We start from the raw sequence: 17,185 nt of genomic DNA, 5'->3' as shown, positions 1-17,185 counted from the left end.
AAGGACTTCAATGGCTGGTATAGCCCAGTTACAGAGGGCTATAAGGCTATTAGAACTGCCTGCCTCCAGACCTTGCTGGAGCTTTTGTCCTTGCCCCTAGCGCTGAGGAGAGTTTTTTCTTTGCCCCTAGCGCTGAGGAGCGCTTCATTTTGGCCCCAGCGCTCAATAGTGCTTTCCTTTGCCCTTGCGCTCAGAAGCGCTTTATTTTTGCTTATTGCGCGTGAGAGCGCTTTTTGTTGCACAGCCGGTGCCCACCCGGCATTTACTGAATTCTGCTGTGCTCACTATTCAGTTACGAGTGCCCACCTCGATTAATTTCCAACGAGCCGGTGCCCACCCGGCATTTGCTTCTTTGTCCTCTCGCCGGGCCGCCGCACTGCCTGCGACGACCCGGAAGTGATTGGCAGGCCGGCCAATCGCTGCGCGGCCCCCGGGAGAAGGACCGGAAGTTCCGCCTCGCAGCCGGGCAGCGAGGAGAGAAGCGACGGAGGGTGCAGGCGGGGCTCCGTTGTCAGGAGAAGAGCCCTGCCGCCCCAGGGTGAAGAGCCGCCGCCCACGAGAGAGAGGAGCCGCCCGCCGGACCAGCCGCGGGGCCTCCATGTGTTGAGGAGGGTCCTGCATCCAGCCGGTGAGTGCGGGGGTGGTCCCTATGATTTAGAGCGGCCCCGGGTGGCAGCGGGCCGCTCCCACGATCTCCGGGGGCCTGTTTTGTTTACGAGCCTGTGAGGCTCCCGGGCCCCTTTGTTCTCGAGTCCAGGAAGGACTCCAACGACGCTCCAGCTGTTTGTAGAGCCCCGAGAGGTTCTGAGGCCATTTCTTGTTTGACGAGCCGCAGAGGCTCAGGCGGCCTAATTGATTCACGAGCCTCAGACCCGGCCCCATTGCTCTTCGAGCCCTGAAAGGCTCTTGGGCCCCAGTTGTTCTTCGAGTCCCAAGAGGCTCTAGCCCACAGTTGATTTAGAGCCCAGAGAGGCTCTGGGGGCATTTAATTGTTTTAGAGCGCTGAAGCTCTTAAGGGCCAGTCTATTTGCTTTGCGAGCCCTGAGAGAGGCTCTTGGGGGACACAGGCAGTTGGTCAGAGCCCCGTGGCTCCCATGCTGTGTTTCGCCCCACCATTGTTCTTGAGCCCACGAGGCTCCAACGTTGGCATCAGCATTGTTTACAACTGCCCAGCACTTTGTGGGCAGTTGCCACGTTTAGGTTTGTGTTCTTGGCTGCCTGCGCAGCCTGCCCTGACATTTTGGACTAAGGGCATTTCAGCCCTTGCGAGGCCAGTTGGCCTGGGGGACAGTTCTAGTGTTGTGCTATGTGCACCCTGCGCATTTATGGTTTATTTGCTACTATGATTCCTGCGCAAACGTTCTACCTGCACCTCTGAATGCATTTTAATGCCTCACGTGCAATGTGTTTTATGTTTCTTCCCCTTTGCTAAAAGTGACCTGCTTAGAGGATTGTTTATGTTTTATTACCTTTGCTAAATGTGACTTACTTAGGTGATTGTTTTATGTTTCTTCCCCTTTGCTAAAAGTGACCTGCTTAGAGGATTGTTTATGTTTTATTACCTTTGCTAAATGTGACTAGCTTAGGTGATTGTTTATGTTCCTATAGGTCCTGATAATAAGGTCCTAGTTCCCTGCGTGATTTTCCTACAGTGGTTAGGGTTGCGTAGGAGGTATTTACCCTTTACCAGTAATTACTGGTTGTGTGCTACATTTACTATTTTTAATGCTACAGTCTTTATATGTCTATGTGCTAAGTGTTATACCTACAAAGTATTATTTCTAAAAGTGCATACCCCTGACAGTGGTCCAGGTGGCCCTGTCCTGTACATAATCCCTTGTAAATTCTGCCCGTGCCTGTTGGCACATTGTAAAGTGTGTGGTGTTATCTACTGTGTTTTTGCTATAATACAAAGGCTATTTTTGATATAACCTTGTGTGGAGTTTCCTTTGTGGTGGGCATTGGGTGTTGTTGCTGGGTGCGCGCGCAAACGCTTTACACATCGCCTCCGAGATTAGCCTCGCTGCTCGCGTCACGTTACCTAGAGGGTGAGCAGGGGTTATCTTGGTGTGTAACTCCCTTGCCCTGACCTTAGAAATGGTGATCCCTGACTGACTTTGGCGTGAGCCTTGGCCGGCCGGGGTCCCGTTTCTAACATTGGTGGCAAGCGGTGCGGATTGGACTTGCATTTGCGCTGTACCACAGTGGCGACAGGCCGCACTAGAAAACTCTACATTTTTAGATAACCACATTTTGGGGATTATTGTTTTTAAGTTCCAGTATTTCTTCTCCTGAAAGGTGTAATTTTATAATTGTGTCAAGTACATTTGTTCCCCGCCCTGCTCCCAGATTGGTACCTGTGTCGCTTATGGTCAGGTTGAGAAATCAGGGGTGGTAGAAACTGCCTTACTGAGGGGGGGGGGGTGTGAATGAGTGGTGTGTTACACTGGACAGAGGAGTGCAAGTTCTCTGAGATAGGAATCTTGCTGAGTTTTTGTAATTGTGTACTCCTGTTAAGCTCAGACCCCCAGGTACCCTGTGTCAAACTCTTCTTGAGAACGTCCGCCAAAATGGAGCCTCTTTTTGATCTCTGTGGTCTTTTTAGGTTCAGTAGGTCAGAGCTGGTCAGATTCTGTGAAGAGGGAGGCATGGAGGTGAGTGAGTCGGATACTCAGTCCCAGCTTAGGGACAGCCTGATCCAATGGCAGAAGGGTCTATGGGATCTTGAGCACAGTGAGAGAAAGAGGGCCCGGGCCACATGCCATGAGGATGGTGAGTCTGTGGGGAGCCCTGAAGAATGTGAAGTTGATGAAGATGACAGTGAATGGGCACCAGCAGATAGTGAGGACCCCATAGATAGGGAGTCCCTTGCTGGGTCCAGTGTCAGTACCAGCGCCCCATCCCTTGTCCTGTCCCCAGAGGAGTGGTTGGATAGGAGGGAAGAGCAGGAGCATCAGCTAGTGATGGAACAGCTCAGGTTAGAGCACGCCAAGCTAGAGGCTGAAAGGGCCTTGTTCAGGGAGAAGATAACCCTAGAGGGTAGGTTATCCCCTGAGTGCAGTTATAATTTTCTGGATTCCCCAGGGAGGGTTGAGTCCACTGGTGGCAGCTATTTAAATGGCAGTGCAGAAAGTCCCACTCCCAGTTCCCCGAGTATGGTACCTGTTTCCCCAGAAGAGGAGTTAAGGTTGAAATTCAGGGACAGTAGGAAACCGTCTCACCAGTCTTGGGAAGATTTTGAGGATGGATGTTGTGGGACACTGTTTGAATAGGTAAAAGTGCACACTCACGATCATTTTGACGTATTGTTCGACATGGTTCTCAGGGAGCAGTTCCTCAGTGTTTGTTGTCCAGAGTTGCACCAACACCTGTTGGAATATGGGTCTCCTTGTTCAGAGGAGCCTGCAAAGGAAGCAGATCGCTGGGACAGTGCGAGAGGTTCTCTGGAGTCACTAGTGAGTGATTCCAACAATAGTGGGTCAGGAGTCCTCCAGCCCAGCGCGGTGGAAGAGGGTCAGAGTAGCCCAGCTAGGTCCCAGTACAGTGAGGAGGGTGTATGGGCTTACTACCTATCTCAGTGGAGCGGGAGTGAGTGTGTGACCCGTGGTTTGTTGTCAGCAGTCGAAGGAGGCAGTCCAGAGCAGTCCAGAGCCAGTGCGGAGAAGGAGCGGAGCGGAGAAGAGTCGTCAGCGGCACCCACAAACATTTGTTATCCGCACCCCATCACGTTCCGTTGTTCCCCTGCTGATCTGCTCTGGTAACCGGCTTTGTGCCTAGCCAGCGGGGTTGAGCGGCAGGGTCGAGCACGGTCTGCGGTGTCCTCGGCTCAATAGTAGGCGGAGGGCGGGGCCGGGAAGAGCTGTGTGCGTTGTTGAGCGGCAAAGGCAGGGGAGAGCTGCTCCTCCGCTCTTCCACTCTACTGCTCCTCTGTACCTCTACCCCTTCTGCCGAACCAAACCAACCCAGCCGATATTGTAGCTAATAAGCCTAATTTATCCTCAATAATCTCACTAACCCCATCAACTCCACACAATTGGGGAAAGAAGAGAATTGAGCAAAACGAAGAAACGCAAGGAACAGCAAAGAAAGGCAGAAGAGGACACAGCGGTATGACGGCGGAAGGCACAAGGTTACCAGTGTCATAGATTACCGGAAGAGGAGGAGCTTACTGAGACGCGGACCGCGGTGCCTGGTGCCGGAGCCTGCTGCCGGAGGAGACATCGGGGGATAGCTAAGGCTCCTGAAAAGACTAAAAAGTCTAAAAAAACTGCACATACTCGCGGGGAGAGTGTCTAAACCCCAGGCGAGTGCGACAGGCGAGACAGGCGAGGCGGGGGAACTGTGCGGAGCCACGGACTTGCCGGAGCCGCTCAGAGACCAGAGATCGTAGCAGAGCAGCAGCAGCAGAGCCGCACGGAGACTGCAGCAGAGGAGAGACAGGGGGCTAAACAGAACAAACTGTCTATTCCGCCTGCACCGAGGCGAGGGTGGCAGGCGAGCCGGTCCACGGAGCACGGAGCCCGCAGAGCGCTGCAAGGAGAGAAGCTGGGCGCCAGTTGAGGTCGGGTGCCAACTGACGTCACCACTGACATTGGTGAGTAAAGCACTACAACACAGCACAGCTATAGCCTCCCAGCCCTCTTTGCCTGCTTTGCCTCTTTGCCTTTTGCCGTGGTGGGTGAGAGCTGCAGACTGCCACAGACTGCCACACGCGAAACACATTCCCGGCCGTCCATTTGCCCATCTGCCCATCGCCTCCACCTCCTCCTCCGCACCCTCTCTGCGTGACTTCAGGCGCGGCTGTGCGGACCGGGCATACAGGTCGCTTTGGGGGCTGCTTGGACAGGATGGACAGGGCGGATTAAGAGGCACAGGGGAAGCAGCACAAAGGGCAGGGGGCCCACGCCTCCCTGCAGCGGGTCATGGGACCAGCGGAGCAGCGCACCACCAACGACACCCCCACACGATACACACTGTCGTAAAGGAGGAGTAGGGACGTAGCGGCGAGTGGAGGAAGTAAACGCTCGAAGCCCGCCAGAAGCCAGCAAAAAAGGGAGCCAGCAGAACTAAGGGACAGCGCACAAGAGCAGCTGAGGACATAGGACTTTTGGGAGCCCGAGAGAGTCCAAGAGAGCCTGTGCGCCAGGCCCAAGGAAGCAACGTGCCTAGCCAGGATGGGCCACTTATTCAACTGAGCATTTGTTCACATACCCCCCGACCTCGACAAGTCTATATCGTAATATTTACCACCAACCACGACTAGAGGCTCGACGGGGGGTCAATGGGACCGCGAGGTCCCAACGGGGGAAATGAGATCGGGAAAAACGCGACAACCTGTGGAGAGCAAAAAATCTAAAAAAAAACTAAGAAAGACAACCACGGAACCCAATACGTCATCAGGTTTAGGGCCTGAATTAAACCCCAGGGAGAGGCTGGTATCTGCACCAACCCCTGAGTTAAAACCGGACCCCAGAAGGAAATCCGGACTCCTAAAATTATTTTATCCCAAGGACCCAATGGCGGGGATCTACGCACAGACCGCGGAGGCGGTTAAGTTACCAAGCCTCATCGCGCCATTGAACGCACCCTCCCCCGGGACCAATAATTTGCAGAACATGCCACGTAGCGATACAGGGTATGCACCCCCCCCACCGTTTTTGGGCCCTAACGGTCATGGCAAACAAGAGTTAGTCATTGCCCAGGTGCATGGCCCCAACACACCCGCAGCTACAAACGAAATAGAGGGAGGTAGAGCTGAAAAGAACACCACAGATAAATGCCTCGAGAAGGACATCAGGCCGAGCCAGAATAAAAGTGAGGCAATCGTGGAGCTACCAGAGAACAGAGACCACGGAACGGCGAGCAAGAGCGAGTAGGAGGCTAATACTGACCATAAAAACCAATCCATCACATCTGGGCAAGAGGGAGACCCATGGTTAAAGCCTCTCTTCCTATCCAATGACTCCCAACTCGAGGAACTCTCAGAGAGAATTATAAAGTATATCGATTCACAAGGAAGAACGCCACGAGAAGAATACGGTTTTGACGGCCGATATCTGAGTCCTGTTATACAGGTTTCAACCCCGCGTGGCCTAAGGCCAAAAAGTGACCAACAAAAAGGATGCATAAATGACAGCATTATCATGCAGGCAAACCAACCACACTACGCCCATACTGACCCAATTACAATCTCACCTGGGAGCGCGTTGGACTTAGAGCCCAAGGACCCAAGTAAAATCCAAAATGCCGAGCCCGCCACGTCATGGACCCAACCTTTGTTAAGCACTCTAGAGCAAGCAATAAGGGTGCTGAACTTTCAATCAAACAAAATGGAAGTCCAGATCGACCTCATCACTTTGATGGCTGGGCATATTTCAAGTATAAACACAAAACTGGACTCCCTTTCATTGCTCCTGTCATCTCAGGGGAAATTAGAGCCCAAAACCAGCTGAAGTAATCAACAACGAATCTGCGGATGTGAAAGTATAATTGAAAAGCTGGCAAGCCTCCCGGCCATTTTGATGGACATTTTAGGGGAAGTAAAACAATCTCGTGGCCACAGCCAGATGACAGAAACTAAGCAAACCCCGGAGAATTCACAAACGCTCAAGAGAAATCTCACAAACGGCCCAAAGAAAAGCGAACAAATAATGGTTCAAGTACCATTACCAAAGGAATGTCGCCCAGACAAAGGAGACCCAAATATTGAAGAAATCGAATCATCCCACCAATCCACATTTGAGGAGCTTCCAACAAAGAGACAAAGGAAAAGGGCAAGGAAGGCAAGGCTCAAATACGAGAACAAACAAAATATAGATCAGGGCAAAACCTTCCCCATCTTTAACACCAATACCCTCAAAGAAAAAAAATCCAACTCTTTGAATGGGCCGTCAGTGAGTGAGGAAATTCACACAGACCGACTTGACCACTCAAACACTTCACTCATATTAAGGGGCGATGGCCCCTGGTCAGGAGCCAAATCACCCAAATCCCCACCCACAAGGGAATTCAGTAAAAAGTTCTCAACACTGAATCACCAATCACAAGCTCCAGAACCTGGAAAAGAACAAACAAAGCCAAAACAGGTGGTCAAACAGGGAGGCACCGAGCAACATGAGCTGACCACAGCTCGGGTAAAAAATAGTTTGGATTCTAAACTTGACTTCAAAGAGGGCCACAACGCCGGTACAAAAATTACCTTTGAGCAACAACCACCTACCATATTGGAAAGTAATGCACATGAACCTCACGGCCCAGCAGCAACACTCGAATTTCAAACAGCCTCAACCCCCATACGAATCACAGTTCTGGCAAAGGAACGCAAATGTTCGTTATTACGAAGGGAGCAAAGTACAGCCCAAATGAAGTTAATCGACTCAGCTCAAATCCAAAAAATAGCAAACTCAATTGAGGCAGCACAGAAAGCACAAGAACAACAATTAATTCTCCCCGTTCACGAGCAAATGCAACCTTACAACCCACTACTTTGCAAAACCGGAACATCACAAATGGAGCCAATCAATTACCCAGAGCTGTCTGACTTAAAGCTAACTTTTATCCCTGAATATGTAACTATGGGTTCTCAGGACTTCTTAAATCGAGGCAACTTGTTAAAACTGTTTAACGAACTACCAGCTTTAAAAGGAATCAGTTCGCAGGACCTCAACTCTGTTGAATTTCAACAAAACGCTAACAATGGGGCCATCGAGGAAACAGTTACAACTTGGGCCTCAAAGGATCTGGTAGAAAGGATATATCTTGAAAAAACGCAGTTTGAATCATGGGGAATATCTATAATGCGAAACACACAAGGAGAAGACCAGGTCCGAGATGGTGGGATGTCTAGGGTGGTGAACGTGGATCACATGGAAAAATGTGCGAAAAAGAAAAGTTTTTGAGTATTGACAGGGCCAAAAGAACCATCAGACCACCCATGTGGCGGTATATCATCATATGGAATAAGTTTTTAGTGGTCGCCCCATATACCACCTGTGTCGTCGAATGACGGCGTAGGGGAAAGCAGTGCCACATTGCGGCCCAGTCACACTCAAAGGAATCTGGAAAGAGTGCAGTGCTCATAGAGAATGTGCTCGCTAAAATTGACTACCTAAACTGAGGGGGATGTGTAGGTGTCAAGATTAAAAAGAACGCCTTGTAGTAAAAAAGTGAAACTACATGGTTGCGCTGTGTAGAGTGGTCGGTCGACTAGTTTCAGCTATATAGAGTGTTTCCTCTAGCTTTCATCAGGACCTATGTAAAGAAACATGCTACTGCAACTCAAAGAAAGGGGTTGTACAACAATGAGTAGGAAAGAAATACATCAAAATCTTGCAGTGTATTATCGAAACTCAAGTATCACCCCAACATATGGAACCTTAGTTTCCAATGATGACAGGAAAAGATCTTCTCCCTGTCAAAAAAACCAGAAAATACAATGTATTTATCTTCACACAGGAAACCACGTAACCCAACAGACACCATCTAAACAAAGACCACCTTGTAAGAACAATTTGCGTTCTATACATTAATTAAGCATATTAGCTAAATCACAAGGAGGCATTTCCTCCTAGTGATACTCACCCAGCTTTGTGTGGGTGAAGACCTCACCTCACCCGGCAACCGCTCGGGAAATAGAGGCCCCGCTCTGATGTGTAAAGAAAAAAGAGGGCACAGTAAGCGCACAATCCCACTGTGTCCAGCCTAATCGCTAAGAACACATATACCCCAATGGTAGTTAGATAGACTCCCCTCTAACCTATCAAAAAATGCCCCTTGCAGTCTCCCAAAGTGAATTACTGATGGTAGATAGATACTCCAGAAGGGAGAACTAAGGTAGTACTAGTATTATTACAGTGGGAACACAGTGACTGATGTGGTATACAGCACTGGATTCTCTGGTATAAGTATGCAACTGCCGTCATACAAGAGTAGACCCGAGTCTGGAAAGTATGCTTACAAAGGGACTATAAATATCATTGGGCGTAGCATTAGAACATCAGCAAACAACCTCACCAATTTATAGTCAAAACACTTCTATCAGGGTAGTCTCTATGCCACTCGCTACTCACACTGACCACACTGCTCATAAATGCCATTAAGCAGGACATGTTATACAGCATACTAGCTCAACTCACCTATCCGTCGGTGCCCCGCGTGTAAAAACGAGCGGAAGGGAAGGCACTGACGGAAGCACCTAGTCCGTTTATGTAACAGGGCTCAATTAACTCTACAGCCAATAGAGGCATTTGGTATTGGCATGTAGCACCGGGGATACTTACCCGCTTAAACTAGTAGCCGATCTCTAAAAGCGCCGGCTTGCTTGGTCGATCTTTTCGGCACTGATTATTCCGCGCATGTGCAGAAACGCTCTGGGGCAATGCTGGAGAGACACTGTGTCTTCACGCATGCGCACAACCGAAAAGGGGCGCCGAGCGACTTTCTGCTAATAATTACAAAACACCATTGTTCTATGTAGCGCAACAGCGTAATTCATGCCCGTGTTATGCATGTGCTAAGATTTAAGACAAACCAATGTTGAACCCAAGGTAAGGAGATTCAGGGAAGGAGCGAGAGATCGACAAACTCCTTTTCTGTCTAATATTATAAACTGTGTGGACAAGCTGCAATGAATGACCATAGTTTGTAAAGGAAAAAACACAAGAATCCTCCAAAAACAAATTTGACCATGTCCAATTAGCGTGTTTAAAAACAGAGGGCCAGTGCTTAGAGCGATGAATTTACACGTAAGACGGGTAAATATTCAAGTGTTGTAGAAGTAGGTATGGTGTAGACAGATGGTAATCCTGGCTCTAAATTGAGGCAGTCTAAAAAGCACTATAATAAATACAATTCGCTGGGGGTTTGGATGGTTATGAACCCATGTGGGTCCAAAGTCAGCCAGACCAAGTGGGCAAAGGTGAAGTCAATAAGAGAGAGGAATCACACACACTAGAATTGGGTGAGCTTATACTGATGTAAACCTAGAATGTGTTTACATCTGGAAAAAACGACCCGCAACAGAACGTTGCTCTCAATACGAAAAAACAAATGTGCAGAGGGTCAAAAGGGGATATAATTTAACGACCTGTCAACCCATGCCCCTGGAGACAATAAGAAACACACAAGGAGAAGACCAGGTCCGAGATGATAGGTTAGAGGGGAGTCTATCTAACTACCATTGGGGTATATGTGTTCTTAGCGATTAGGCTGGACACAGTGGGATTGTGCGCTTACTGTGCCCTCTTTTTTCTTTACACATCAGAGCGGGGCCTCTATTTCCCGAGCGGTTGCCGGGTGAGGTGAGGTCTTCACCCACACAAAGCTGGGTGACTATCACTAGGAGGAAATGCCTCCTTGTGATTTAGCTAATATGCTTAATTAATGTATAGAACGCAAATTGTTCTTACAAGGTGGTCTTTGTTTAGATGGTGTCTGTTGGGTTACGTGGTTTCCTGTGTGAAGATAAATACATTGTATTTTCTGGTTTTTTTGACAGGGAGAAGATCTTTTCCTGTCATCATTGGAAACTAAGGTTCCATATGTTGGGGTGATACTTGAGTTTCGATAATACACTGCAAGATTTTGATGTATTTCTTTCCTACTCATTGTTGTACAACCCCTTTCTTTGAGTTGCAGTAGCATGTTTCTTTACATAGGTCCTGATGAAAGCTAGAGGAAACACTCTATATAGCTGAAACTAGTCGACCGACCACTCTACACAGCGCAACCATGTAGTTTCACTTTTTTACTACAAGGCGTTCTTTTTAATCTTGACACCTACACATCCCCCTCAGTTTAGGTAGTCAATTTTAGCGAGCACATTCTCTATGAGCACTGCACTCTTTCCAGATTCCTTTGAGTGTGACTGGGCCGCAATGTGGCACTGCTTTCCCCTACGCCGTCATTCGACGACACAGGTGGTATATGGGGCGACCACTAAAAACTTATTCCATATGATGATATACCGCCACATGGGTGGTCTGATGGTTCTTTTGGCCCTGTCAATACTCAAAAACTTTTCTTTTTCGCACATTTTTCCATGTGATCCACGTTCACCACCCTAGACATCCCACCATCTCGGACCTGGTCTTCTCCTTGTGTGTTTCTTATTGTCTCCAGGGGCATGGGTTGACAGGTCGTTAAATTATATCCCCTTTTGACCCTCTGCACATTTGTTTTTTCGAATATCTATAATGCGACATAAGCGCCCAAGGTACCCCCATCCCCTTTAATATAATACAAGTGTCCAAGACAAGGGACATTGGCGCAGAGGTCAACACACCTCTTGTCTACGCGGCGCCAAGGCATCTACGATAGAGCCATCAAGCGAAAGTTGTAAAGCTCAAAGAAACGGTCCTCACCACGCTGATAGAACGGATTGGTCATGGATACCTAAAGTCCTTGGCAATAAAGCTACCTAACCCAGATCCAAACTCCCCCGTAAACCAGCGCAACGAAATGCTCCACCAGAATCTAACAAAGAATTCATCAGTTTCAATTTGTTCATGGAACGTGCATGGCTTTCGAGAAATGGCCCATGATAGTGAAACCCGAGTCTTTTTTCAACGACAAGACATAATTCTGATACAGGAATCTTGGAAACTGCAATCAACCCCAGTCCAAGGTTTCCATGAACATCAAATATATGCAGAAAGACTCCCCATGCACGGCCATCCCCGTGGCGGACTATCAACTTATGTAAGAAAAACCAAAGGGGATGATGGACGGAGCGTTGACAATACAAACACTCACCCCCAGTCAACTGATCTGGGTTTAATCCATCACCGTTCTTTAGCTCACTCCGCCACCCCAGTTCAGACATGGCTATATGCAAATCAGTCTGACCCTGTGCCTCATGGGAACAGTCCAGCCCGAACTGCCAAGCCATGTCCCAGGATGCTTGTTTCCGGTCCATGGAAGACATGGCTTGGCAGTTCGGGCTGGACTGTTCCCATGAGGCACAGGGTCAGACTGATTTGCATATATCCATGTCTGAAATGGGGTGGCTGAGTGGGCTAAAGAATGGTGATGGATTAAACCCAGATCAGTTGACTGGGGGTGAGTGTTTGATTTGCTCAAGCGCTCCGTCCATCATCCCCTTTTGTATCGCTATCAACTTATGTAACCCATAAATATAACTGGGTATCTGAAGAGATAGACGTTAGCCTGAAGTGGGCCCAAGTGATTAAAATCACCGAAGCATCGCCACCGGGGATTGAACCATGGAAATTGTTAATATTTAACGTCTACATCCATCCCGACAAAAAGGCACAAAAAGAAAAACACGCAACGTTATTGTCACTTATAAAGTCCATGCAAAGAACCTACTCGCAATACCCACTGGTAATTTCCGGGGACTTCAACAACGCCCTTATTGATCAAAACAAGGCGAAGGTGAAGATGACGGGAAATAGTAGTGGAAAAAAATAGCATCCAGATTAAAAGATCACGGTCTGGCGATTATGAATGGCAATACTAAGGGGGACATGCCAGCAGCGGTCACATACTTGAGCGGCAGGGTCCATTCAATAATCGATTATTCCTTAGTAAGCGATGAATTAACCCCCAACATCAACTCATTCCGCATAGAACATCGGGTAGAAAGCGACCACTTCCCACAAATACTAACCTTGAATATCGCATCAAGTATGGCGCCAACAATGACCGCCCTTCTGCTTCATGCATCAAAGTTCAACCTGAAAAAACTAAAATGGCACGGAGAGGGGTTGGGCAAAATTATGGATTCAGTAAAAGCACATATAGCCAATCTTGGAATCCACAAGGAAGAGGACCTCGTAATGAGCTGGGAGCAAATGATTCGAGTCCTGCAGCAAAAGTTCCCAGCAAGGGAAGTGAAGCATATTAACCTCAACACTAAGCATGGGCGGATTTTGCGGATCCACGATTCGCGGATTTAGCGGATCCACGGATCGTGGATCCGCAAAATCCGCGGATTTAGCGGATTTGCAGATTTGGGGGCGGGGCTTCATCGAGTGTGTGGGCGGGGCCAAACGGACGGGGCTTCCACGCGAGCGCACATGCCTCTTGTGTGTCTAAAAGGTCAGAGACCGATCAGAGCAGCATCACAGCGGATTTTCGATGATATATTTGGGAAGAAGGCACATCTGCCCAGCCTCCCAACGCTCACGATTTTTTTTGGGCTGATTAATGAGTCACTGCATTTGCGCTTCAACTAGTTCCAGCGACCAAGTGTGTGTTACTATGCAATCGCGCCGAAGTGCGCAGGGGTCCCTTGAGTGAAATGTCCATCATAGTGGGTAAATGGCGGGAAGACGGTGCACACCTCGAGTGTGTGGGCGGGGCCAAACGGACGGGGCGTCCATGCGAGCATGCCTCTTGTGTGTATAAAAGGGCAGAGACCGATCAGAGCAGCAGATCAATTTTTGGGCTGATGAATGAGTCACTGAATTTAAGCTTCAACTAGGGCACATGCTTTATTGATATCTGCAAGTGTTTCCTGTTGAGGTTTATTTTTTTGTGCCAGGACCGTCGTGCCCGAATGAACCCTGCCCTTCATATTTATTTAAAGAAGACACCACCGTTGAAATAATTTACGATGGCGCCGGCAAGCTGCATGCGCCATCCTGCAATAGTTACTTAATTAGCTTCAACAGGAAGCTCCAACTGTTAAAATAAAGCAGGCGCTCGAGCCCCTGCTGTATCTTATCTATTAGAGCTTCCTGTTGAAGCTAATTAAGTAACTATTGCAGGATGGCGCTGGCAGCTTGCCGGCGCCATCGTTAATTAGGCTCGCTTGAACTTTTGACCGCAAAATCCGCTCCGATCGCGGATTGCGGATTTTCGGTAAATCCGCGAGAGTTCGCGGATTCACCGAAAATCCGCAAAATCCGCGATCGGAGCGGATTTTGCGCTCATGCTTACTCAACACCAAGAAGGAGCCCTGGTTCAATATGGACTTAAGAGCCAAAAAAAGAAAGGTCGCTAAGGAGGTCCGAGCCGTCGCAAGCCAAAAAACGTCGGGGCTAGTGGTAAACAAATCTAACCTGAGGGAAGCAAGGAACATCTACAGGAAGGCATTGAGGGCCGCAAAGTATTCATACAAAGAAACTATTTGGAATAAACTGCTAATTGCGGGAAAACAACCTAATAGCAGGGCCTTCTGGGGTATTATAAACGAGCTTAACCAAGGGGCAAAAATCCTACAAGAAGCCGGGGTTGGAGCAGAAACTTGGATCAGAAATGTGCAAATCTTATATAACAATACAGATTCAGGCCTCGTTAAAGATTCAGGGGCAGTTAAAGTCAACACGGAGGAACCAAAAGGAGCGACGAAGAAGGACTATTGGAAATCCAACCAGGAAAAACCGCTGAAGGGGTCAACAGACCCAGTGGACTTAATCACTAAAACCGAACTAAGGTCTATAATTTCAAGACTAAAGTCAGAGGGTGCAGCAGGACCAAACGGGCTACCGAACGCGATATTTAAGCATGACCCGGATCTGTAGGCAGAAATTCTAATGCCACTGTTCAATCGAATATATAATCTCGCAGAGATACCCGCCTCTTGGGAGGGAAGTATTATTCATCCAATTTTCAAGCATGGCGATCATCGCAATCCCGCAAATTTTAGACTGATATCCCTATTAGACGTAGAGGCTAAACTCTACACCTCTTGCATTCTACGTGAACTACAAGTCTGGATATCAGAAACAAAGATTATGCCAAAATTTCAAACAGGCTTCAGGCAAGGAATGGGAACAACAACCAACCTAACATGCCTGTCTATTCTAACGGACCAAGCAATAGCAAATGGCACTCGCTTGTACGCCTGTTTCATAGACATCAAGTCTGCCTTCGATCGGTTAAACAGAGAGCGCTTGTGGAGCAAATTAGAGAGTTGGGGGATGCCTTACCAACTCCTAAGAGCCATCAAAGCCCTACATCACCGCACTTGGGTAAGAGTGAAGCTGGGAAATGGAGGCAGTACCACCAGTAGCATCCAAACACCCCAAGGCTTAAAGCAAGGCTGTGTATTAGCCCCTACCCTTTTTAACCTTTTTGTCTCTGACCTCACAAGTGCGATCGAATCAGCAGATAACCATCCTCCATTTTTGGCAAACAATTCAATACATTACTTACAATATGCTGACGATATTGTATTATTGAGCAAGACACCAATTGGCTTACAACGAGCTATTAATAAATTAACTCTGTACCTAGAACGGGAAGGCCTAGCACTTAACAAAGAGAAAACCAAAGTGGTCCGCCTAGTTGAACGGCAAAACCTAAAGTACAAATGGATGACCCAAGGGGCACCAGTGAAAGAACAAGAGCACTATAAGTACTTGGGAATTACAATAACAAAAGGAGCAAATTATAAGGACCACAAAATAGCACTCAAAGCAAAAGTACAATCCTTAATCTTCGCGTATCGCTCTCTAAAGGAAAAAATGGATTGCCCCAACTACAATCATTTATTAAAAACAATGGCAGCACAGATTATGCCCACCCTATCTTATGGTTTGGTCACGTCGTGTGGCAAGGAGGTGGACCTTTTAAATGAACTACAAATTAAAATTTATAAAGCGGTCTTCAATCTTCCTAAATCAGCTTCAGCCGCACAAGTCAGGCTTGAATTTGGATTGCAAAATCAGAAATTCCAGAGCATGAGCGGCTTCGTGAACTTCTGCCACAAACTCAGATCCGCCGATCCAGACTCCCTGGACTGGCTAAGCTGGGAGGAAATTAAAAAACGGGGGGAAACTGAAACCACGAACAATTGGGGAAAGTATCTGACATTCTGCGTGGAAAAGTTAGAGCTAGAAGCCGTTTGGAAATCAGGGACAGATAAAGTAAGTCTAAAAAAATCAGCCAACGCGGCAGCAAAATGGAAATCCTTTTTTGAGGACAAAGAGTTACTGGCAAAACGGTGGCATGCCTGGACCATCCTGAACTGCTTCACAACCCCAAAAATACACGCATATCTAACATCCCTCTTCAGTGGTCATCTAAAAAAGACTTTTACAGCCTATCGGATGGGGATGCATGTCACAAAGGATTTACTACCGTTCCGGAAATCACCACACCAGACGAATCAATGTCGCCTTTGCGGGTACAAAACCGAAACACTTGTCCCCCTTTTCTGCTTATGTCCGGCCCTGATAAGTCAGAGACGACTCTTATTGAAACCCATCTTCAATGCTCTAAACATTCGATCCTGCAGACACGCAGTCACTAGCTGGCTCGGTGGTTCCAACATAATTCTAGAATGCCGTGGAGTCAAATTCTTGGCAGAAGCAAGAAAACTTTTAGAACTAATAGAACAGGAGGACCATCCAGTTGGTGGGCAAACAGGGCCAGCCCAACCCCAGGATTTCACAAACCCCGTCCCTAAACAAAACAAAGGCCGAGAGACAATAATTTTGTAACAATTTTAACTAATTATGCAAATAAAACTTTGACTTGACTTGACTTGAGTGTGTGACCGAGAGTCCCCAAGCGCCCGAAGCCCTGCCCCAGAGCCTGGATGGTTTCTTTAGGGAACACCAGGATGGGAACCTAAGCTTTCCTGTTAGTTCACTTGAGGGAGATCTCCTAGTGTGTAGAGGACCTGGAGCATCTGTAAGCGGAGCTTCTATGGTTCTAGAGTCTGGCAGTACCACTCCGGTAGGGAGGGTACAGGAGTCCAGCGAAAGGAGTGATTGGGGAATAGTATGTGAGTCCCCAGAAGTCCTGTGCCAGGCAATTGTTCCACCGAAGGTTTTAGACCAGAGGTTAGAAGGCCAGGTTCAGGATTCGCCTGATCTGAAGGGTGGGACTACTGTAATCAGTGTCCTGACCAGTTCTTCTTCCAGAGGTACAACCCCGGTTGGGAGGGAGCAGGACTCTGGAAGGGGGTGCAGAGGGTGGGAGAGCCCACCTCCGACCCGGTGCAACCTGAGGGGTTAAACCCTAGGTTGGGAGAATGGTGTTGTGAGGGTACCCCTCGCAGGAGGAGGAGGAACCCTAGAAGAAGAGGTAGGGGAGGAGAGCCTTCCCTGCGACTCCTGGTCCGCCTGAGGTTGTAGACCCTAGGCTGGAGAATCCGTGGCAGTCTGGCCTTGTCTTGCAGACAGGAAGAGTGGAGAATAGCTACTATGTGCCAGGGGTTACCACCCCCCACTCTGTGAGTAGACAGAAACCAGTGGCACCTGGGTGGCCTAGG

This window comes from Lissotriton helveticus, chromosome 9 (assembly GCF_964261635.1).
Source record: "Lissotriton helveticus chromosome 9, aLisHel1.1, whole genome shotgun sequence".
Classification (NCBI taxonomy): Eukaryota; Metazoa; Chordata; class Amphibia; order Caudata; family Salamandridae; genus Lissotriton; species Lissotriton helveticus.
The sequence above is the reverse complement of the archived record's forward strand: the minus strand, read 5'-3'. Positions refer to the sequence as shown.